General features: G+C 44.5%; 2 pseudogenes; both read left to right on the forward strand.

Moving 5' to 3' along the window:
• Positions 1–838: 838 nt before the first annotated feature.
• On the forward strand, positions 839–11,548 carry LOC146175029 (uncharacterized; annotated as a pseudogene).
• Positions 1,195–3,454, forward strand: LOC146175030 (uncharacterized; annotated as a pseudogene).
• Positions 11,549–21,642: the final 10,094 nt, after the last annotated feature.

The raw sequence follows: 21,642 nt of genomic DNA on the forward strand, positions 1-21,642 counted from the left end.
TTGCACAGCCCGTGTGCTCATTCAAGACGTCTTGTACCCCATCGAGTTTATTGTTCTGCCGAACTGCTCGCATGATATCATCCTCGGATACAATTTTCTATCGACTCATCAAGCCGTTATTGACTGTGCTCGTGCACAAATTGCCTTCGCCCCCCTCTGTGATGCCCCCTTCTGTGATACCCCTCCCCGCACTGCAAAACTTCTCGTCGCCCATGACACCGACATTCCTCCGTTCTCTGCTGCCCTCGTACCACTGTCTTGTGAGTGGGTAACTCCTTTGACTGCGATTTTTACACCTTCCGAAGCCACCTCCCGTCATCCCCATTGGACCACAAATGACCGTCGGACATCCGATTTAGATCCGAACGTCCGCGACCGCATTGGGCCGCCCACTGGGCGTACACTGAACGTCTTTTTCCGGACATTAACAAAGCCCACCGGTAGTAAGCCATCGGAGGTCCTGCGGATATTTGTTTTTGGATGTCCAGCAACTTCAAACCAACGAAAGTCCAGCGGATTCACTATTTTGGATGCATGAACAGTCCGTCGTGTTATAATACTCTGGACGTCCGTTGTACGTTTCTGCACGATTGACATTTTTGAAATGCACTCATATGTGTTTTCGTTATAAAGTAGAATGTTACATGCGTCAAAAATAAGTATTTTTTGCATTTGAAGGTACCATATGTTTTCTGCTCTGTATATCTGTCTAGAGTTAATACACGTCCATCTCCGTACGGCGGCCCTCTGCTACAGCCAACAACAGCCACTGCTAGCCGATCCGATGCTCGAGCACGCGCGCGGCGCTCGTATCGCTGTTATCGCTGTCTCGCTTCTTCGAAAGTCGTTGCTGTCGAACGTCACTTGCGTGACTCCTGAGAGCGGTAAGACCGATTTTTTCGTTCTGTAGCGTAGCCCTAGTGCGTACTTTTGGGTATTTCTTTTCTTTGCAGGTTTCGTACGTTAAGCTAGCTGGAGCCAACTTGTTGCAACCAGCCGGCGTCAGCAGTACAAAACGTGAGTTCGTTTGTGGTAAGAATTGCCCGCCATTGTTACAATCTTCAGCCGATTTAGGTTCGTTGTAAGTATGAAAACGGGACGTACTGTTATGGCGGAATCGTGTAGTTGCTTTTTTATACACGTGGCGTTAATTGGTTGTTCAGCTAGTTTTATTTATCCGGTTGCATACTCATTATGGCTATGCAGCAACGAAGTGATGCTCGCGTATGTGAAAAGGCCACCCGGGAGGCGAAGAAGTCATTGATGCTGCTTGACTGCGCAAGTAAATGCACACCGAGAGGACGAACCTCTCGCGAGTTGGGGACTGGGCCTACTGTGGTGGTTGCTGGACGTTCTATAGAAGGTTATAGAAGTGATGGAAGTTGTGATGGCAGCTTGGTTACCGCAGCTGCTTTGAGCGCAAGTTTGCATCGCTCACGGTGCAATGAGCCCATGCAGGATTTAGAGTTTTGTCCTTGTGCCGAAGACGGTGACAGTGGAGCAGCGACGCCGCAGTGTGATGGTCGAGGCTCATTCCCTTTTCCCTTACATGTTTATTCGGCCCAGCATGCCGAATAAACATGTTGCTTAGTCGCTCTGCCTCTGCTTCGCTCGCCGCGGCTACAACAGAGATGAACAAGATTTCCGAAATTATCTGCGGGAGTGGGCAGTTAAGCACGGAATCAAAAGGCGTGCGCTGACAGCTCTATTGAAGATATTGAGAGGTCATCCTGCTATGTCGCACCTCCCAAAAGATGGTCGCACGCTTCTGCGTACTCCTCGCAAACCACGGGAACAGTGCGCGGTTACCCCATTAGCACCAGGCCACTACTGCCACTTTGGTTTAGCAGATGGACTGCTTCGTTTGCTGCGCCAAGTAGAAAATCCGCCTGCCATGATTAATTTAACATTCAATGTTGATGGTCTTCCACTGTCAAAAAGTTCAAGGATGCAGCTCTGGCCTATTCAGTGCCTTGCTCATGGCTGTGGTGATGAAACACCATTTCTTGTTGGTGCATTTGCAGGGCATTCAAAGCCAGACTCTTCCAGTGATTTTCTGAAGCCATTTGTTTCTGAGCTGCAGACCTTGCTCTCTGAAGGCCTCATTGTCAATGGCAAAATTTTACATGTGACCATGAAGGCTATTGTGTGTGATGCTCCTGCACGAGCCTTTATAATGGCTACAAAAGGGCATGGTGGCTACAGTGGCTGCCCCAAATGCACTGTGGAAGGGCAGTATTTGCATGGAAGAGTTGTATTTCTGGAAATGGACTGCTCGCTGCGTACAGATGCAAGTTTCAGAAACCAGCATGACAGTGAGCATCACAAGGGAAAGTCAATTCTTTTGGACCTCCCAATCAACTGTGTCGATGACATACCCTTGGACTATATGCACCTTGTGCTTCTTGGTGTCATGAAAAAGCTTCTTTCTTTGTGGGTTTCTGGACCGTTAGGAGTACGTTTTGGACCACTTAATCATCAAAATTTCAGTGAGCAGAGCAGTCAGTTGCATAGCTTCATACCTCGAGAATTTCCTCGCAAACCACGAGGGCTTGAAGATCTAGAGCGTTGGAAGGCTTCTGAATTCAGGCTTTTTCTCTTCTACACTGGCCCAGTCATCCTGAAGTTTTGTTTGTCAGACAACTTGTACCAGCATTTTCTCTTTCTTCATGCTTCCCTTTCCATCCTTGCTAACAAGGTTCTCTGTCGTCAGCATGCTGCATATGCTGGTAAGCTTCTGAGGTGCTTTGTTTCAGATTTTGGTGATCTGTATGGAGAAGAACATATTTCCTTCAATGTACATTGCTTAATACATCTGTCTTCTGATGTTGAAAGACATGGTGAGCTGGACTCCTTCAGTGCATTTCCATTTGAGAACAACATGCAGGCCATTAAGAAATGCCTTCGCAAACATGGGAAGCCACTAGAGCAGTTGCAGAATAGGATGGCTGAGGCAGATCTCAAGCCATGCAACTGGGAGCCATTGAGTGAAACACCTCTGCCGCTCCATCAGCACACGCAAGGTCTGCTGTTGCCAGAGTGCTCCCCTCCTGAGTACAGAACGATGAAATTTGAAAACTTCACGATCTCTCTAAATGACAAAGACAGCTGCTTTCTGCAAGATGGCCATGTCATTGTAGCCAAAAACATAGCGCACCTGAAAGACTCAAATGAGCTGTGCATTATTGGCTATGAATTCTTAGTTAAAGAGGACTTGTACACCATGCCCCTCAATTCCTCCAGGATTGGCATCTGTCTTGTATCGTCCCCCTCATCACCAAAGATATGGCACCTGCATAGGTTGAAAAGATGGTTAAACTGCCAATGGGTGACAAGTTTTTAGTGGTGCCGGAGCTACACACGGCCAACTGACATGCCACTCAACCATATTTCACCTCTGTTATTGCCTGTTTCTTTGACACAAATATTGGTTAGTGCATGTTTTAACAATTTCAAAAGCAGTCTCAGTTGTCCTTCTGTTTATGTGGGTGTGAGATTTATCTTTTCTTTTTTTCTCATTTTTCAGATGGCATATGCCATTGTTGAATTTTTGCACCACGACCAAGTGGAGGTTGTTCCGTCTTCATGGATCAGTGACAGGCAGTGTGCTTGGCCACTTCATGTAAAAGGGGACAGGATTGTGTCGTTAGTTCGTAAAGCAGCACCACCGGACTCATCTTGGCAACTGTTCGACGTATCTGTGAAGGGGCTGTTTGGTAAATGCAGTTGACATAGCACTTTTGCTTGTGATAGTCTGCAGCACTGTATATCTGAAAATTTATTCCAGGTACTTATGATTTGGCTAGAAAGAAGCTCGACAGAAGTCAATATACTTCTGAGCTTAGTAGTGACACTGAAGTGCCACAAAAGAGGATTAGAAGGCCACCCCAGGCATGGTCTGATGATGAAGAATCAGACTACCCCAGGGTGAAAGTGCGGCATGTGACGAACGCTCCATCAGTGCCCCTTGACTTTCCTCAAGGTTATTGATCATTCACTTGAAAAATGCTAAGCGGCTGCATTGTTATAGTTATCATAGGCAACCTTCGTTTTGTTTTCTTTTCAGGTCTGTCCTCTACTGTGCCTAGCACCGTGACTGAAAGTGCTGTGCAAAGCGCCACACAGAGTGCTGTACAAAACGCCACACAAAGTGAGGGTAAGCAAGTGGGGAATCTGCTTTCATTGTCATGTTTATTTCCTTTCTGATTTGTCCTACCCAACTCGCATAAGGGCAGAAACGAGTAAATTATAGTTAGCCACCTAAAAGAACACACTCTTTCTGTACTAATCCAGGTGATGAAACAACCACATATATGGCAGAAACTACTTGTATGTACTTTCCTGGGCATGTGTTTTTTAATGAATGAAGGGTTAAGCCCATGAAGAATTTGCCACTTGAAACATAGCATCCTGATGTGATGGCTTGAAGGTTAGGGCACCTAACTCCTGGATTCTAATACATAACAGTGATCTAGGCTGCAGTGGATGCATGTCGATGGAGGCGAAATGCAAGGTGCCCATGCAAAAGTACTGTGAGTTGAGCTAGTTGGTGCATCATTTTTTTTTTTAAATACACAGCGCAACAAACATAGGACAAGCGAGTAGACGGGAACAGCGCTGACTATCAACTGCAATGTTAGCAGACATGGAAGAACCGCAGGTGGCTCATATTAATCCCGAGCACTCCACTATAGCATGCTGCATGTTTCATATTGCTTGGGGTGTTAAACCTCGTATTACATACAAATCAGTAAGTTTCGTCAACAGAAATAGACGTATCTATGTGTGAAACTTTTACACCAGCATCATGATATGATAGGCTAATTTGCTTAAGTAACTTTTTGTCTTTGGCAAGGCCCTATTGTTTTTGCATAATTGTAGAAATTAATGTGAAAGACTTAGATGAAAGTTTTACACAGATTTATTAGCTAAGATAACTTCAAAAATTGGTCCTTTCACTCTTCATCTGAGGCAGATGGAAAAGGTCGATGTGGCAAAGCAAAGTGAACGTGGCAAAAGAGTGTGGCTAAGGTTCGGACAGAATAGATTACTTTGCTTTGCTTAGTTTTGTACGATTCGTGGCCATGCTTGCATTTCATTTGCACCTTTTGAAATGAATGTAGTAATTTCATTGTTATGGGTAACAATTATGAATCCGACATAAAGAGTGTGCAAATTGTTTTGGTCAAGACTTCACCATTGTGCCGAATAGGGGTAAAATTTGGAGAATTTCTGGTGTTGTGTAGCCAAACAGTGGTGAATGTCTGGTTGTTTTTTCACTGTCCAGATGATTGCCTGGAGCTGGTATCTCTTGGCGACCGTGATCTTTCAGATAAAGGTGAGTTAATACCGCTGTTTCAGGATTTTTCAGAAGTGTTTATTGGAGTACTTTTTCAAATGCTGTGGTGTCATCATACTGCTCTAGAGGGACACTATGTTTCAGTGAACTACAGTTAAACCTGGATTTAATGAACCTCCATTTAGCAAATTCTTTGATATTATGATGTTTCTAAATCTCCCATAACCGCTTCTATTCAAGCATGTTTATTTGAGAGCTCCAAATAGTGAAGGTGTTGCAGTGTTTGACTGATATAAGAAATTTGGTGTGCCAACTATCTGTTAGCTAGTACTGAGTTGCTGGAAATTTAGCCGAACCACGTGGAAGTTTCATCACTGTACGACGTGAATTGAAATGAGAGGAACATCTGCAATATCAAGGAGGGACTGCAATCGTTCCAATGCACCGCATTCCAGCACGGTTTCCATATCTATATGGCAGATGCAGTGGTCTCCACTGCCTGTGCACCCATCTTCACTGCACATTTGATCCTGAGAATCCAGTGCAGAAACCTAACGCAAGGGCAGCGGGGATGGCCGACAGCACTGATGATGCAAAGAAAGAAGTCCATTCCTAAAGGCACTGGTGACGGGAAGCCTGACAGTGGAAACATGCATGAAAAAGCAAGTGTTTTCGTGGCCAGTCTAGTGTTATACCCATGTTTAACTGCATACTTTGGCATAAAAGGCACTGCAATGTAGTCGCATTTCTGCCCATTTATTGAAAGCTTAGATGAGCATATTAGCACAGTTAGAACAATTCAGTCAAAAAAGGAGTTGAAAATGAAACAAAAAACATGCACTCATAATGCTGGCAGTTTGCATAGTTACACTGTGAAATGTTAGAAGTGATGGATTTTGCTTCAGTTTTTTATTTTATCAAAAAATTTATACATTCAATGCTAAGGTTCGGCTGCTCGTTCTTCCATTTGCAGATAAGGCTTCTAGCAGCTTTTCTGTTGATGAAGGTAAGTTCAGATTTTAGTCTTTGCACTTCTGGTAAAAATTTACTGTTTCCACTTAGTAGTATATGTGGTTAAGCGCTTAGTATGGAGAAGCCTTTGTTCCATTCGTCAGCACATCCAAATAAGCCTCACGGTGAGATTTCTGTACTTTGTGAGCTGTCCAAAGAGATACATTTTAAATGTTATGGTAACCAACAAACTGTTCTGGTTTGGTATTTATCTTATTCGGGAAATCGACTTTATTGAACTGGCACTATCTTTTACGAAGTAAAAAAAAAATCGTGCCTGAAAAGCGCGGAAAAAATGGACACGGCTATGTTCTATGGAGATGACAGCAATTGCTTCTTGGTTTTGTCATTTTGGCCTTAAGAATCTTCGCTGACCAAAATATTAGCATTTATTTATCGAAGAAAGGGCCCGTGACTGTGAAATAATGGCTATCATCCTTGTTACGAGCGTATTCAACTTTGCATGCACTTCCAACGGGGACAGGGCACTTCAACGCTGCCTCTGCCAGCATACTCCTTTTTCTGAGGGTTGGGCGTGACTCTTACTTTGTGCTCCCTGCTATGCAAAAAGGCAATAAAAGTGCTATTTTGGATTTTTCAAAACACTCCAAGCTCAACTTCCTTATGTCGCTGTACCCTATTCGGTCAAGAACTAGAAAGTAGGCGGTGAAGGTATTTTTTTTCACTTTCTATCTTGCGCTGTGCAACAGCTGGATAGAGTACCTATGAGACGGAAGTGCTGAGGAGCTTGCACAGAAAATTATTTTGGGCATGGCGGCCTTCCAAACCGACGTCGCAAACAGCCTAATTGCATGCAGTAGGACACCTCAGAAATAGCGCGGTCGACCATGTAGTGAATGCCCAGTGCCTGTCGCAATGGAGCCTAAACCACATTTAATACTGACGCTACCATTAGGTACAATGGCTACAACCACTTGCTGGAACATGTCAACACACTGAACTCACAGCGCTGCCGTCGTGAAGGATGCACAGTGAAGTGTCGGATTCAAAGTGCCATCTTTTTGTGCATGCCTGCTCATAGTAATTGCTTTGACCTTTTAATAAGCGTACTCTGAAGTGACTGATTTAATTAAAAATTTGAGCAATAATTCGTTAACCATCTTTTCAGCTCGATACTTGCTAAGGGCGCTCGCGCACCTTCTGCTGGTAGTATGCATTACTTTTTCTGTATTGAGGTGACCTGTCCTCGAATGGGGACATCGCAAATGACTATAAAAAATAAAATGATTTCTTTCAGTTTATTCAGGGCACAGCATTTGAAGCTTGGAGAACCAAAAATGGCTCTTAGATATTTTTTTCGTGCCTGAAAGGGTTAAGTTTAGCTCAAAGTGCACAGTGGCCCCTGTATGGCTACCTGGCATGGTAGCATTTGTATGTAGCACTTAGCTGGGTTGTTGCTTTTCTTCTGTACCTTCGCCGTTTTTGTACTGGTGACCTAAAGTCTGGGTTGCTGGCAGTTGACACATTCCTTTTCTTTTTTCTCATTGATGCTTTTGTGCTCTTTGCCTGAATTTGCTGTTCTCTTTTCCACCTTTATCTCTAGTGTGTGGTAATGTGAGCACAGTGGCTTTCCTTCATGTGATGTTTTCTTTGTCATTGATGGGACATTCCTTGCTTGGTCAGTAATTTTTGCGGTTGAAAAGCAATCTAACTATGAATACATTTGGCTATTAAAAAACTTACTTCTGCTTTTCGTAGACAATAATTTAACCAAGGGTTATTTACAACCGTTTGTGCAGGTATAAAGTGAGACTTTTTTTAAAACTTGCCTTATAGACTCCTATATGGGCATTAAGTAACATAGGTTAGATACAACATTATGATTGAAGAGTAAAAATAATAGTGTTACTAGGTATTAGGATGGTAAATTACTGTCAACTTTCCATTAAATTTTGCCACTTGCATCATTTTTTGCTGCAGGGTATATGGTGCTAGGCATTCCAGCATTTTTAAGACTATATTAAGGAGAAGGGCAGCATCAACAAAATAAAAGGTTGTGTCCAAGGAACCCGTAGGGGTTCCGAAACGTCTTCTTTTTTCATGTTGACTTGGTCAGTGACTGAAACTCTTTTTACTCAACTACCATGCCTGACCAGACGAACCTTCGTCGAACCCTTGACTACTCGTCAACAAAATATTTTTTGCGTTTCTCAATTATATATTTTTTCTTGCGTCTCTCACTACTTCCAGACTTCAAGCAGCACGTTATCCGGCTACTCAATATCTTGCGCTTTACACAGCAGCAGCATGGAGATATGTTAAACAAACTATGTGAAGATCTTCCAAGCCAAGCAGTTATCGCCAAGTCCCTTCTTATCACTGAGCCATTCACTTCGGTGGATGATCTGCTCAAGTTCAACGAGCAGTTGGATAAAGAAAAATTTGCACTTCTGGTAAGTGTTCATATAATGAACCAGGAGAGCTCTAAAGGAGGCATATTGAAATTTATTTTTTTATTTTAAAGGTCCTCTAGGGATATTACATGAGAGGTGGGCTAACAAGAAGCCATTAAGGATACAGATGGTTGGTCTTCAGTTCTAATGGAACAGACCAAAAAGAAAAAGTTGAGAGAGAGCCATGAGAGGAGGAGACCGCGCATCCATCGGCGCGCACCACCACCATTTTACGTGACCCCCAACTCAGCGCACGCCGAATAGCTGGAGGGAAAAGCGCTTTTATGCCTTTCTCATTAAGAGTTGCCACATAATACTTTTTGAAGCAATTTCAAGCTTTAATGCTCATTTTCTATAAGTTGAAGCAGCTGCAGTATGAACCATATTTGAGGTTTTTTTACAAAGCTACAAGTACAAATATGTACTGCACCTTTTTTTTTTATATCAAGGGGTGAAAAAACTTGAAAGCTATGACATTAACTTTGTAGAGTTGTTAGTACAGTTTTGCTATTTATATTCATGTGAAGCATAGAAAATTTTGTATCTGAGTAATAAAATTTGTCTTGAAGTTGTTTGACCCAATCATCGCTGGCTGTCTCCAGTGGTAAACTCTAAATTCTAAACTAAAATAAATATATACATGGTTAATATTGCAAAATATTTTAAACTGCAGAACTCTATACTTGTACTTGTAGTGCAAATGGGCTATTTTTGTGCTATTTCTTGTGTGAGCTATGTAGTACGCTTTTAATTATGCTATTTGAGCATCGGCTTTATTTTAACATAGTACCTTTAAAAGTCCCGTTACTCAGAAAATCTGGTATTGGTGTTGTGAGTGAAAAATCAAGGGCATGGCACTGGCAGATGGTAGCTGGCATGGCCGGGCTTTAATTGTTTGATGGTTTCTACGAATTAACGAGACCAAATGATTTAGAAGGTAGGGAGGAGCTGCCAGCTTGGGTTGCCGATTTGAGGCTGGACAGTGAATTGAGTGTCAACCTTGCAGTGCTCTTAGATGCAGAGTCAGGCATGCTATACCTAGACGATGCAGCCACATTCATATAGCTTAGTTAAGTCGGGGCTTTACGTGTTGGGTCATCGCCTATGCTATTGCATCATACCGTTAAAAGGCAGGGCTTAAGTGTCTACCATAATTTTTTAAATGTGGTGCACTCTTGACATTTGTGCAAATCAGCTTGGCAAGGAAGAAAGTATTTTGTAAAATGATATGTGTCTTGTGCACCTAGATGTGCATATCTTAAAACAGTACATGATTTTTTTGCAGGTACGCGAGCTTGTGCAGCTTGGTGGCAAGAATGCGAACGTGGCCGCTAAACGCATGCTGGCCTATGTTGTAAGCGACCAGGTGGCAGCAAAGTTCTCCTGGGTTGGAAGGAAGAACAAGATAATTTTTCAAGCTTGAAAACATCAAATGCAATTATAGGTAAGACAGATACATGTGGAAGATTGTGCATGGTTTCTTTGCAAGAAAGCCTCCTGTCGAGGCAGGAGAATTTTTCCTATTTTTCCAAAACAGGCCTGGCAAGACCTAGTAAGTCCCCATTTAAACCTGGTATAAAATAAAAATTACTGTTAAATTCCACCTCTGCACAAAATTTCGCCCAAATAAGCAAACAATGCTTCAGTGTACGTTGATGTGTCTGCATTCAGTTTGAACACAACACTCTAATATCTTATCTTTAGCTGCTGCAGGAGAATTTCCGCAAGGGAACATGGCCAATGTTGAGGACGTCATCAAATCATGGTTGAGGCATGCACCTGAAACGCTTTCTGGAATTCAAAGACAGAAGAAACCAGTACTGTCTGCTGATCCATGTGCTGTTTCTTATGCTAGTTGTAATCACTAGCTGCAATAATTTGATTAGGCAAAACCAGTGCCATTTGCCATTGCAGCATGCTTGTACTTCATGATATCAACTTCTAGTCTTGTAGGCAAAAACAAAGCAAGCTATCCTTAGCCATTGTATCGTTATGACTCTACAGTGGAGGTTTTTGTCAAAAAGATTTGAAACATTAAAGCTGTTAAAAAAATGTGAGTTTACAGTTAAGGTTTAGATTAAGTGCACTTTATGAGCAGCTTTTTGTTGACCAAACTTTATGGGGATTAGCCTGATTGTCTGCATGATACATGAGATTTAACATCCAAGAGAAACGTAGCTATGAGAGACACTGTAATGGAGGGCTGCTGTTTAATTTTGATTACCTAGGGCTTTTCAGTGTGTAGTGTCATGGCACAGGGCATGGATGCTTTACATTTTTCGGCCACACGGTACAAAGCGTTTGGCTGTCAGTAAATTACCCCCTGTTAAACGATCTCGATACTGCAGTTATTTGTCTGATTCTGCGGGCTTCTTATATTTCCAGTGATTTTCCTCATGCTAGTTTACTGTTCTATTTATTGCTGGATGTGCAACTTGTTTACTCAATTGCTACTTTGTGTTGCAAAACACTTTAGCAGGTACCATATTTTTCTTTTACTTTCAGACTGGTAATTTAGATATGCAATAATCAATATGCTAAGCATTAGAGGTCTTGTTTACAAGAAAAGCCAGCGGCATCATGAAATAATCATTGCTTGACAGGGTTGTGATATCATCCAGCCATCATTGCAAAGTGTTGCCAAAGAAAGCAAACACTTGCTAAAAAGATAAAACGGTAGTTGCGTTTCAATTGAGGCAAAACGGAATGATGTGCCTGTTTAGTGTGCAACATGAATGCATGCTACAAAATCAAAGGGTGTCGAAATATCTAGAGCCTCCTAATTTGCCATCCTCCATAGCCAATTTTGCCTTGGGAGTTTAAATCTACAAACATAAACCAGACCACTTTTGTTGGGAAAAGGTAACTGAGCGAGAATAGTCATCAGGCACGCTACCGGTGAGGAGCATTCTTGGCGTGTTTGCCCTGAAGGGATCTCTATTGCTGTAATGTTGTACTCTCAATGATAGCTTAAGCATCGATTAAATTTTTCTGCTTTGTTGCTGCTGAGATCATTCGATAAATTTCCACTTGAAGTATGAGTTGGCAAAGGCAAAATAAAACAGGGCTGACACCTGAATGCTGGCTGGCGAGTGTGGTAAAGGCCGTTTGATAGTTAAAGAAAAATGAAGGTAAAGGGCTTACGTGCTGAAACAGCTCTTGGTAGAGCTTAATGTTACTTTGTCATAGCATGCATTGTTTTTGTGATGATTTTTTTTTTCTAGAAAATATGCTATTTATGTTCCCTTGCAAAAATAAAGCATAATAAACTTGTTTTGTTTTTCTTGTTTTTCAGGTGCTGAATGAGACGTGACCCGTGTTTCTCTTGTTTTCACATATGCCACAGCAACTTTTGACCAAGAGTTAAAAAGTTCCATTGCCATCAGATGCCAAGGTCGTCACGATATATAGGTCTCCCAGTTACTGACTTGGTTTCTCAGCGGGTTGTGCAGACAGTACTTTGACGGTGGTGAAAGTAGGCAAGAGAGCACACATGCTTGATCATACTCATCCATCTCGAACCAGGTGTTATCTCAAGATGTGCGCTTAGCCCAGTGCTGACCAGAGAACAAAGTTTGGCCATTCTAGAGAACCATTCCCCCTCTGTACATTTAATTTCATTTTATGTTTTCATTTGTTTTCTATGTGATCTATTTTACGTTTAGTTTGACAGGTTTTGTTTGCAATGGCCTAATTTTTTAGCTGCATCATGATAGTCTCATGACATTGTGTGTTACTTTGAGGTTGTATTTCTGAAGTGCATTAATTTTTTGTAGTGCTTATGCACGATCAGTCACTGCTTACATACTATACTCAACCAGCTCTGATTAAGCCTGCAAGGTGAAACTTATAGCAATGCTGTCCTTTTAAAGGTTTGCTCACCGCCTAGTCATCCATCTCGAACCAGGTGTTATCTCAAGATGTGTGCATAGCCCAGTGGGTGTGGACCAGAGAACAAAGTTTGGCCATTCTAAAGAACCATTCCCCCTTTGTACGTTTAATTTCAGTTTTATGTTTGTATTTGTTTTCCATATGTGATCTATTTTACGTTCAGTTTGGCAGGTTTTGTATGCAATGGCCTAATTTTTTAGCTGCATCATGATAGTCTCATGACATTGTGTGTTACTTTGAGATTGTATATCTGAAGTGCATTAATTTTTTGTAGTGCTTATGCACGATCAGTCACTGCTTACATACTATACTCAACCAGCTCTGATTAAGCCTGCAAGGTGAAACTTATAGCAATGCTGTCCTTTTAAAGGTTTGCTCACCGCCTAGTCATCCATCTTGAACCAGGTGTTATCTCAAGATGTGTGCGTAGCCCGGTGGGTGTGGACCAGAGAACAAAGTTTGGCCATTCTAGAGAACCATTCCCTCTCTGTACATTTCATTTCAGTTTTATGTTTGCATTTGTTTTCCATATGTGATCTACTTTACGTTTAGTTTGGCAGGTTTTGTTTGCAATGGCCTAATTTTTTAGCTGCATCATGATGGTCTCATGACATTGTGTGTTACTTTGAGGTTGTATTTCTGAAATGCATTAATTTTTTTGTAGTGCTTGTGCGCGACCAGTCACTGCTTACATACTATATTCAACCAGCTCTGATGGGCTTGTGATTAACAAAATACTAGTCATGGTTTTTAGTCTAGTTTTAGTTTTTAATATTTATTTAATACAGTCTGTTTTAATGTTTTTGCTGCTACCTGATTTCTTCCAAGTGCATCTAGTTAAGTGCTTTTATTTGAGTGTTCTTTCAATATCAAGGCCTGTATTCAACACTGGTAATATTAGCCATTTAATCTACGCGGACCTCTTGTTCTTTCTTGTTCTTTCATTTTGTGCTTCATAGATAAGGAACACTGTCAGGATGCGATCGAGAGCTAGTGGGTGTACTTGATGTTCCATAGCCCGACAAGATGACGAGGGACAAGACGCAACCACTTTCTTTCATTAACTTTTTATTTGGCACTCACAGAATTTAAATGCAGAAGTCAAGAAGGGGAAAGATTGAAACGGTGACATGAAGTCTTTAGTTGAATTTCACATATCACAGTTATAATGTTTCACCTTGTTCATTCCTGTGTAAATTCTGTGAGCGCCAAATAAAGAGCAATTATGGCAGTAAGTGCTTGTCTTGTCCCTCATATTCTTGTTGCGTTACAGAACACTGCCAACTGGTGGACGCTGTCTCCTTGTCACGTGTGGGTTCACTTGCGTCTAATTTAATGATAGACCACTGTTCTGGCTTTCAGTAATGAAGTCTGGAAGCAAAGATCTTATATTTTGTTCCTTTTTGTACCAGTTTGTATTCCTAATGTTATGTATGTCAGTTCACTTGGATCTAATTCAATGTTTAGACTGCTATTGCTTTCAGCAAGGAAGTCTAGAAGCTAAGTTCTTCTAGTTTTTTTTGTGCAAATTAGTATTCTGAGAACAGATGTTTCGTGTAGTGCATTGCAGGCATTTGCTTGGCAAATGTGTTTTTTTGATTGTTATGTGAATTATTTTGAGCCTTTTTCTAAATGTTACTTTTTTGGGTAACCGTTGCAATAATATAGTAGCTGAGCTCAAAGTGCAGCTCCAATTTTAGCTTTGGTACTTTGAAATAAAGCACAGTTTGAGTACTTGATTGAGCAAAATATGTAGTAGCAATTCTGCGTGTGCTTCTGCACCCAGCTTTTGGCGTGATTCAATACATTCCTTGTTTTACTTTAAAACATTTCCTGCGTCAGGTACTATCATTTCTAAAGTGAAATGAAGTGTCAATTTGGCTCTATGTTCCTTGGGGCCCAGGAACTGAAATCTGCTGAATCAGCAGGAAGCAATTTCAAAAAGGGATCCCTCATTGCAGTTACATCTTGTGCTCATATCTAGGAAGTCAGTTTTCATGTCCTGATGCAGCCTGTAGTGCAGAAGTGTATACAGTTGGCTTCCTGATCAAGAAAGCCGATTTGTGAGTGTCAACACGATTTACATTCTGCTGGCTCGGTTTGTGCTTTCAATGTCACGAGCGCTATTTGCAAAAGGCATAATTGGAAACAAGCCATGCCTGCTGCACGTATTTGCAAGGTGGTAGGAATTGCATGTTACTGCTCTTTTAAGAGCACCCCTGTCATCTAGCAAATCAGAGAAACAGAACCAGGAAGTCGCAAAACATTGTCTACGTGTAGAAACAAGCTGTCGCAAGCTTAAAAGCCAATCATGTCACTGATACATGCCACGCCACTCCAAAATATTGTCTGGATCTAGACAGGACCTGCATACGTACCATTGGCCTTTTGGTTTGAGAGAGCTTGCTTCAGTTTTGCATCCTGTCTGGTTCTCTTCTACTAATGTTTCGTTGGATGCCAAGGGCGCTTTTAGTAAAGCAGTAACATGCAATGCCTATGTTTGTAGTGCATGCAGCAGGCATGACATGCTTCTGCTTTCACTGTTTGCAGAGTGTCTGTGGCATTGAGCAAAGCATGAGCTGAACCAGTAGGATGTGAATCAGGTTTACACTCCAAAATGAGCTTTCTTGATTAGGAGGTCAAAGATATGCTGCACTACAGGCTGCATCAGTACTTGGGTCAAGTGTCCTGCGGACGTCCACCGATCATAAAGGTTGGTCCGCGGAACAGTGCTTGGACGTCCAGCATGCGACGATCAACTTCTCACATCCACTGGACGTCCCACGATGGAACAGAATTTTCCGGTGGACGTCCTGTGGCTGTTTTAAAAATGCACGTCCGTTTCTGGACAATTCACGGACGTCCGAGCGTCCGGGTTTTGATGTCCACTGGATTTTCCACGGACCGCCATTTTCTTTGCACCGGACGTCCCTCGGACGACCGCCGCATGTCTACCGGACTTTCGGCGGACCTTTGGAGACGTCCGACGGACGTTGAGTATCCGTTGTCGGACATCCGCTGGATGCTCAACGGATTTCTTTGGTCCAATGGGTCCCTGCCTCCTTTTTCCGTTCGCAGTTCTCGAAATTCAAGACGGCAAGAGTGCACTTTACGCCTCGAACCCATTTTCTTGCCCAGCAGTCCTGCTCCGTGGCGAATGCATTGGACGTCTTGAAGAGCTTGATCCCAGTCATATCACCACTCTTGCTGACTCAACCCCCTCCTTCGACGTTAGTCTGTGCTCTTGCGATGTTGCGACCGCTTCGACGCCCTCCGACGTTTTCCAACATGCTATTGATGCTGATCTTCCACTTGCGCAACGTGATCAACTTGTCGCCCTCTTGCAGAACTTCGCTTCTTCATTCGACTTTCCTCAAACTGACTTGGGCCGCACGTCTGTGGTAGAGCACACCATCGACACCGGTAAAACTGCACCTTTGCGCCAGCGCCCCTATCGCGTGTCGGCTTCGGAGCGCCAAGTAATTGCTGATCATGTGGACGACATGCTCCGTCGGGGTGTCATTCGGCCATCCCACAGTCCCTGGGCGTCTCCAGTTGTGTTGGTACCTAAGAAAGATGGCTCCTTCCGGTTTTGTGTCGACTACCGCCGGCTCAACAAGATCACGCGCAAGGACGTCTATCCTCTGCCACGCATCGATGACGCACTAGACTGCTTGCAGGGCGCCGAGTTTTTCTCCTCGTTGGATTTACGATCTGGCTACTGGCAGGTGCCAATGGCTGATGCTGACCGCTCTAAAACTGCCTTCATCACACCAGATGGATTATATGAATTCAACGTCATGCCCTTTGGGCTTTGCAACGCCCCGGCCACATTTGAACGCCTCATGGACACTGTGCTTCGTGGATTCAAGTGGCGAACATGTCTTTGCTATCTCGATGATATCGTAGTCTTTTCTACCGATTTTCAATCCCACCTGCTCCGACTGAAGGACGTTCTCACTTGTCTCGCTACCGCCGGCCTCCAACTGAATCTGAAGAAGTGCCGCTTTGCTGCTCGCCGACTAACAATTCTAGGTCATGTCGTTTCTAAGGATGGCATTCTTCCCGATCCCACCAAACTTCGTGCAGTTGCCGAATTCCCACGCCCAAAATCACTGAAGCAGCTACGAAGTTTCATTGGCCTATGCTCCTACTTTCGCCGCTTCATCTTAAATTTCGCCTCTATTATTGCTCCTCTCATCCAGCTCCTCTCCGGCAGCTCCGACCTCTGCGCATGGACACCTGCTTGTGATGACGCCTTCAACACTTTACGCCGTCTTTTAGTTTCGCCTCCCATCCTCCGCCACTTCGACCCGAATGCGCCAACTGAGATTCACACTGACGCTAGCGGTATTGGGATAGGCGCCGTTCTCACCCAACGCAAACCTGGTATCCGAGACTATGTGGTGGCGTACGCAAGCCGCACCTTGACCAAGGCAGAGTCCAATTATTCTGTTACGGAAAGAGAATGCTTGGCCATTATTTGGGCCATCGGCAAATTCCGTCCGTATGTCTATGGCCGACCATTTATGTGGTCACTGATCATCACGCTCTGTGCTGGCTGGCGTCCCTCAAGGACCCGTCCGGCCGCCTTGCTCGCTGGGCTCTTCGCCTCCAAGAGTATGACATTCGTGTCATATATCGCTCAGGCCTCAAGCATACTGACGCGGACGCTCTTTCGCGCTCACCGCTACCTCCCTCTTCGTTGCCTGATGAGATCTGCGCCTACGATTTGTCTTCGCTTGCCACTATTGATATGGCCACGGAACAGCGGCGCGACCCGTGGATATCTACACTTCTGGACTTTCTTTCAAGTCACTCTCCAGGTCGTCTGTCTCGGGCGCTTGCCCGCCAAGCTCACCATTTTTCAATTCGTGACGGGCTGCTCTATCGCCGCAATTATCTTCACGACGGAAGGAAGTGGCTTTTAGTCATCCCCCGTCATCTCCGCGCCGAAATTTGTGCTGCTTTCCATACTGATCCCCAGTGCGCCCACGGCGGAGTGTTGAAAACCTACACGCGCTTGCGTCTACGCTTCTTCTGGCGTGGAATGTACCGCTTTGTCCGCCATTTTGTCCGCTCCTGCCAGTCTTGCCAACGCCGAAAAACTCCTCTCAAGTCCTCTGCTTCGTTGCAGCCGTTGCCCTGTCCTGCCCGTCCGTTTGATCGTGTCGGCATAGATCTATACGGTCCCCTTCCTACAACTTCAGCTGGCAACCGCTGGATTATCGTGGCAGTGGATCATCTAACCCGCTACACTGAGACATCATCATTGCCCTCTGCTTTGGCACGCGACGTGGCTGCCTTTATTCTGAAAAACCTTGTTCTTCGCCATGGTGCCCCTCGCGAACTGCTCAGTGACCGCGGACGCGTTTTCTTATCAGACGCTCTTGAGGCTCTCGTGAAAGAATGCCGCATCATACACCGCACCGCTACCTCGTACCACCCTCAGACGAATGGACTGACAGAACGTTTTAACCGCACTCTCGGTGACATGCTGGCTATGTACGTGAACACCGACCATTCAAATTGGGACCAAGTTCTACCGTTTGTTACTTACGCATATAACACCGCGACACAGGCCACTACTGGATTCTCTCCATTCTTTCTCCTTTACGGGCGCGAGCCACCCTGTACTATGGACACACTTTTTCCCTACCGCCCTGACGTTTCCGAATCTTCCCCGCTATCCGATGCCGTCACGTACGCAGAAGAATGCCGTCAGCTCGCCCGCTCTCTCACAACAGAAAATCAGTGGCAACAAAAATACCTCCGTGATACCGGCGAAGCTTCGTCATATCTCCCGGACACACTGGTGTGGCTCTGGGTGCCCTCCACAACCCCTGGCCTTTCAAAGAAGTTTCTTGCTCGCTACCACGGGCCATATAGGGTCCTCCAGCAAACATCTGCAGTCAACTACGTAGCTGAGCCCGTCACGCCCTCTGCGGACTTGCGTCGCCGTGGTCGTGAAACAGTTCACGTGAACCGATTGAAGCCATTCTATGACCCCGCTGTGCTTTCCGCGCCATAAGTCGCCAGGATGGCTCCTTTTTTTACCCGGGGGGAAAATGTACTGTGATAGCACTTCAGCCATCGACATGCACCTGTGCGTTGTGCGACGAAGACAAAGAAGAAGTACGCTGGGCTCGCCGTTGCAAGGTCCTGTCCTCACAGCTCTCCATCTGAGCGTCAATAAACGCCCTATTACACTTTATGTTCTTTTTTTTAATGTTTACTAGCAAATCAAAGAAATTAGTAATGTAATCTTGTTTAGGTGAAGATAATTAAACACAAAATGGCAGAAAAAACAACGTGCCAAAGGTGGGAACCGAACCCACGACCTCCGAATATCGCGTCCGGTGCTCTTCCAACTGAGCTACATCGGCCGCTGTCCCCCCTGCTACTTGCTTGGGTATTTATGTTGTCTGTATACGAATCTTGAGAGTGTTCACCAGCGCGACAATCAACCATAGTGGCGGACGTAGAACGTCCTTTGTTACCGCCAGCGTCACGTAGAACGTGATCAAGAGCGAGGGCGAAAGCTGCGCTAGAACCCTCCTACGCTACCTATGGTTTCAGGACTGCCACAACCGAGACCCCCGTAAGCTACAAGCAGATCAATTAAGGGGAAATGAGGGTGCTCGTTATAATACATGAAGGAAGAAAGCCAACAGTCGGCGAGGCCAAGGAAAGCGTAGGGGATGTTACTTTATATTCTTTTTTTTAATGTTTACTAGCAAATCAAAGAAATTAGTAATGTATTCTTGTTTAGGTGAAGATAATTAAACACAAAGTAGCAGAAAAAGCAATGTGCCGATGGTGGGAACCGAACCCACGACCTCCGAATATCGCGTCCGGTGCTCTTCCAACTGAGCTACATCGGCCGCGGTCCCCCCTGCTACTTGCTTGGGTATTTATGTTGTCTATATACGAACCTTGAGAGTGTTCACCAGCGCCACCCTCGACCATAGCGGCGGATGTAGAACGTCCTTTGTTACCGCCAGCGTCACGTAGAACGTGATCAAGAGCGAGGGCGAAAGCTGTGCTAGAACCCTCTTACGCTACCTATGGCTTCAGGACTGCCACAACCGAGACCTCCGTAAGCTACAAGCAGAACAATTAAGGAGAAATGAGGGTGCTCGTTATAATACATGAAGGAAAGAAGCCAACAGTCGGCGAGGCCAAGGAAAGCATAGGGGATGTTACTTTATGTTCTTTTTTTTTAATGTTTACTTGGAAAATCAAAGAAATTGGTAATGTAATCTTGTTCAGGTGAAGATAATTAAACACAAAGTAGCAGAAAAAACAATGTGCCGATGGTGGGAACCGAACCCACGACCTCCGAATATCGCGTCCGGTGCTCTTCCAACTGAGCTACATCGGCCGCTGTCCCCCCTGCTACTTGCTTCGGTATTTGTGTTGTCTGTATACGAACCTTGAGAGTGTTCACCAGCGCCACCCTCAACCATAGCGGCGGACGTAGAACGTCCTTTGTTACCGCCAGCGTCACGTAGAACGTGATCAAGAGCGAGGGCGAAAGCTGTGCTAGAACCCTCCTACACTACCTATGGCTTCAGGACTGCCACAACCGAGACCCCGTAAGCTACAAGCAGAACAATTAAGGGGAAATGAGGGTGCTCGTTATAATACATGAAGGAAAGAAGTCAACAGTCGGCGAGGCCAAGGACAGCGTAGGGGATGTTACTTTATGTTCTTTTTTTTTTTAATGTATACTTGGCAAATCAAAGAAATTAGTAATGTAATCTTGTTCAGGTGAAGATAATTAAACACAAAGCAGCAGAAAAAACAACGTGCCGATGGTGGGAACCGAACCCACGACCTCCGAATATCGCGTCCGGTGCTGTTCCAACTGAGCTACATCGGCCGCTGTCCCCCCTGCTACATGCTTGGGTATTTATGTTGTCTGTTATACGAACCTTGAGAGTGTTCACCAGCGCCACCCTCAACCATAGCGGCGGACGTAGAACGTCCTTTGTTACGCCAGCGTCACGTAGAACGTGATCAAGACCGAGGGCGAAAGCTGTGCTAGAACCCTCTTACAGTACCTATGGCTTCAGTACTGCCACAACCGAGACCCCCGTAAGCTACAAGCAGATCAATTAAGGGGAAATGAGGGTGCTCGTTATATTACATGAAGGAAAGAAGCCAACAGTCGGCGAGGCCAAGGAAAGCGTAGGAGATGTTACTTTATGTTCTTTTTTTTAATGTTTACTAGCAAATCAAAGAAATTAGTAATGTAATCTTGTTTAGGTGAAGATAATTAAACACAAAATGGCAGAAAAAACGTGACAAAGGTGGGAACCGAACCCACGACCTCCGAATATCGCGTCCGGTGCTCTTCCAACTGAGCTACATCGGCCGCTGTCCCCCCTGCTACTTGCTTGGGTATTTATGTTGTCTGTATACGAATCTTGAGAGTGTTCACCAGCGCGACAATCAACCATAGTGGCGGACGTAGAACGTCCTTTGTTACCGCCAGCGTCACGTAGAACGTGATCAAGAGCGAGGGCGAAAGCTGCGCTAGAACCCTCCTACGCTACCTATGGCTTCAGGACTGGCACAACCGAGACCCCCGTAAGCTACAAGCAGATCAATTAAGGGGAAATGAGGGTGCTCATTATAATACATGAAAGAAAGAGGCCAACAGTCAGCGAGGCCAAGGAAAGCGTAGGGGATGTTACTTTATGTTCTTTTTTTTAATGTTTACTTGCAAATCACAGAAATTAATAATGTAATCTTGTTTAGGTGAAGATAATTAAACACAAAGTAGCAGAAAAAACAACTTGCCGATGGTGGGAACCGAACCCACGACCTCCGAATATCGCGTCCGGTGCTCTTCCAAATGAGCTATATCGGCCGCTGTCCCCCCTGCTACCTGCTTGGGTAATAATGTTGTCTGTATACGAACCTTGAGAGTGTTCACCAGCGCCACCCTCAACCATAGCGGCGGACGTAGAACGTCCTTTGTTACCGCCAGCATCACGTAGAACGTGATCATGAGCGAGG

The sequence above is a fragment of the Amblyomma maculatum genome, chromosome 11 (assembly GCF_055883805.1).
Source record: "Amblyomma maculatum isolate TAMU_Amacu chromosome 11, ASM5588380v1, whole genome shotgun sequence".
Taxonomy (NCBI): Eukaryota; Metazoa; Arthropoda; class Arachnida; order Ixodida; family Ixodidae; genus Amblyomma; species Amblyomma maculatum.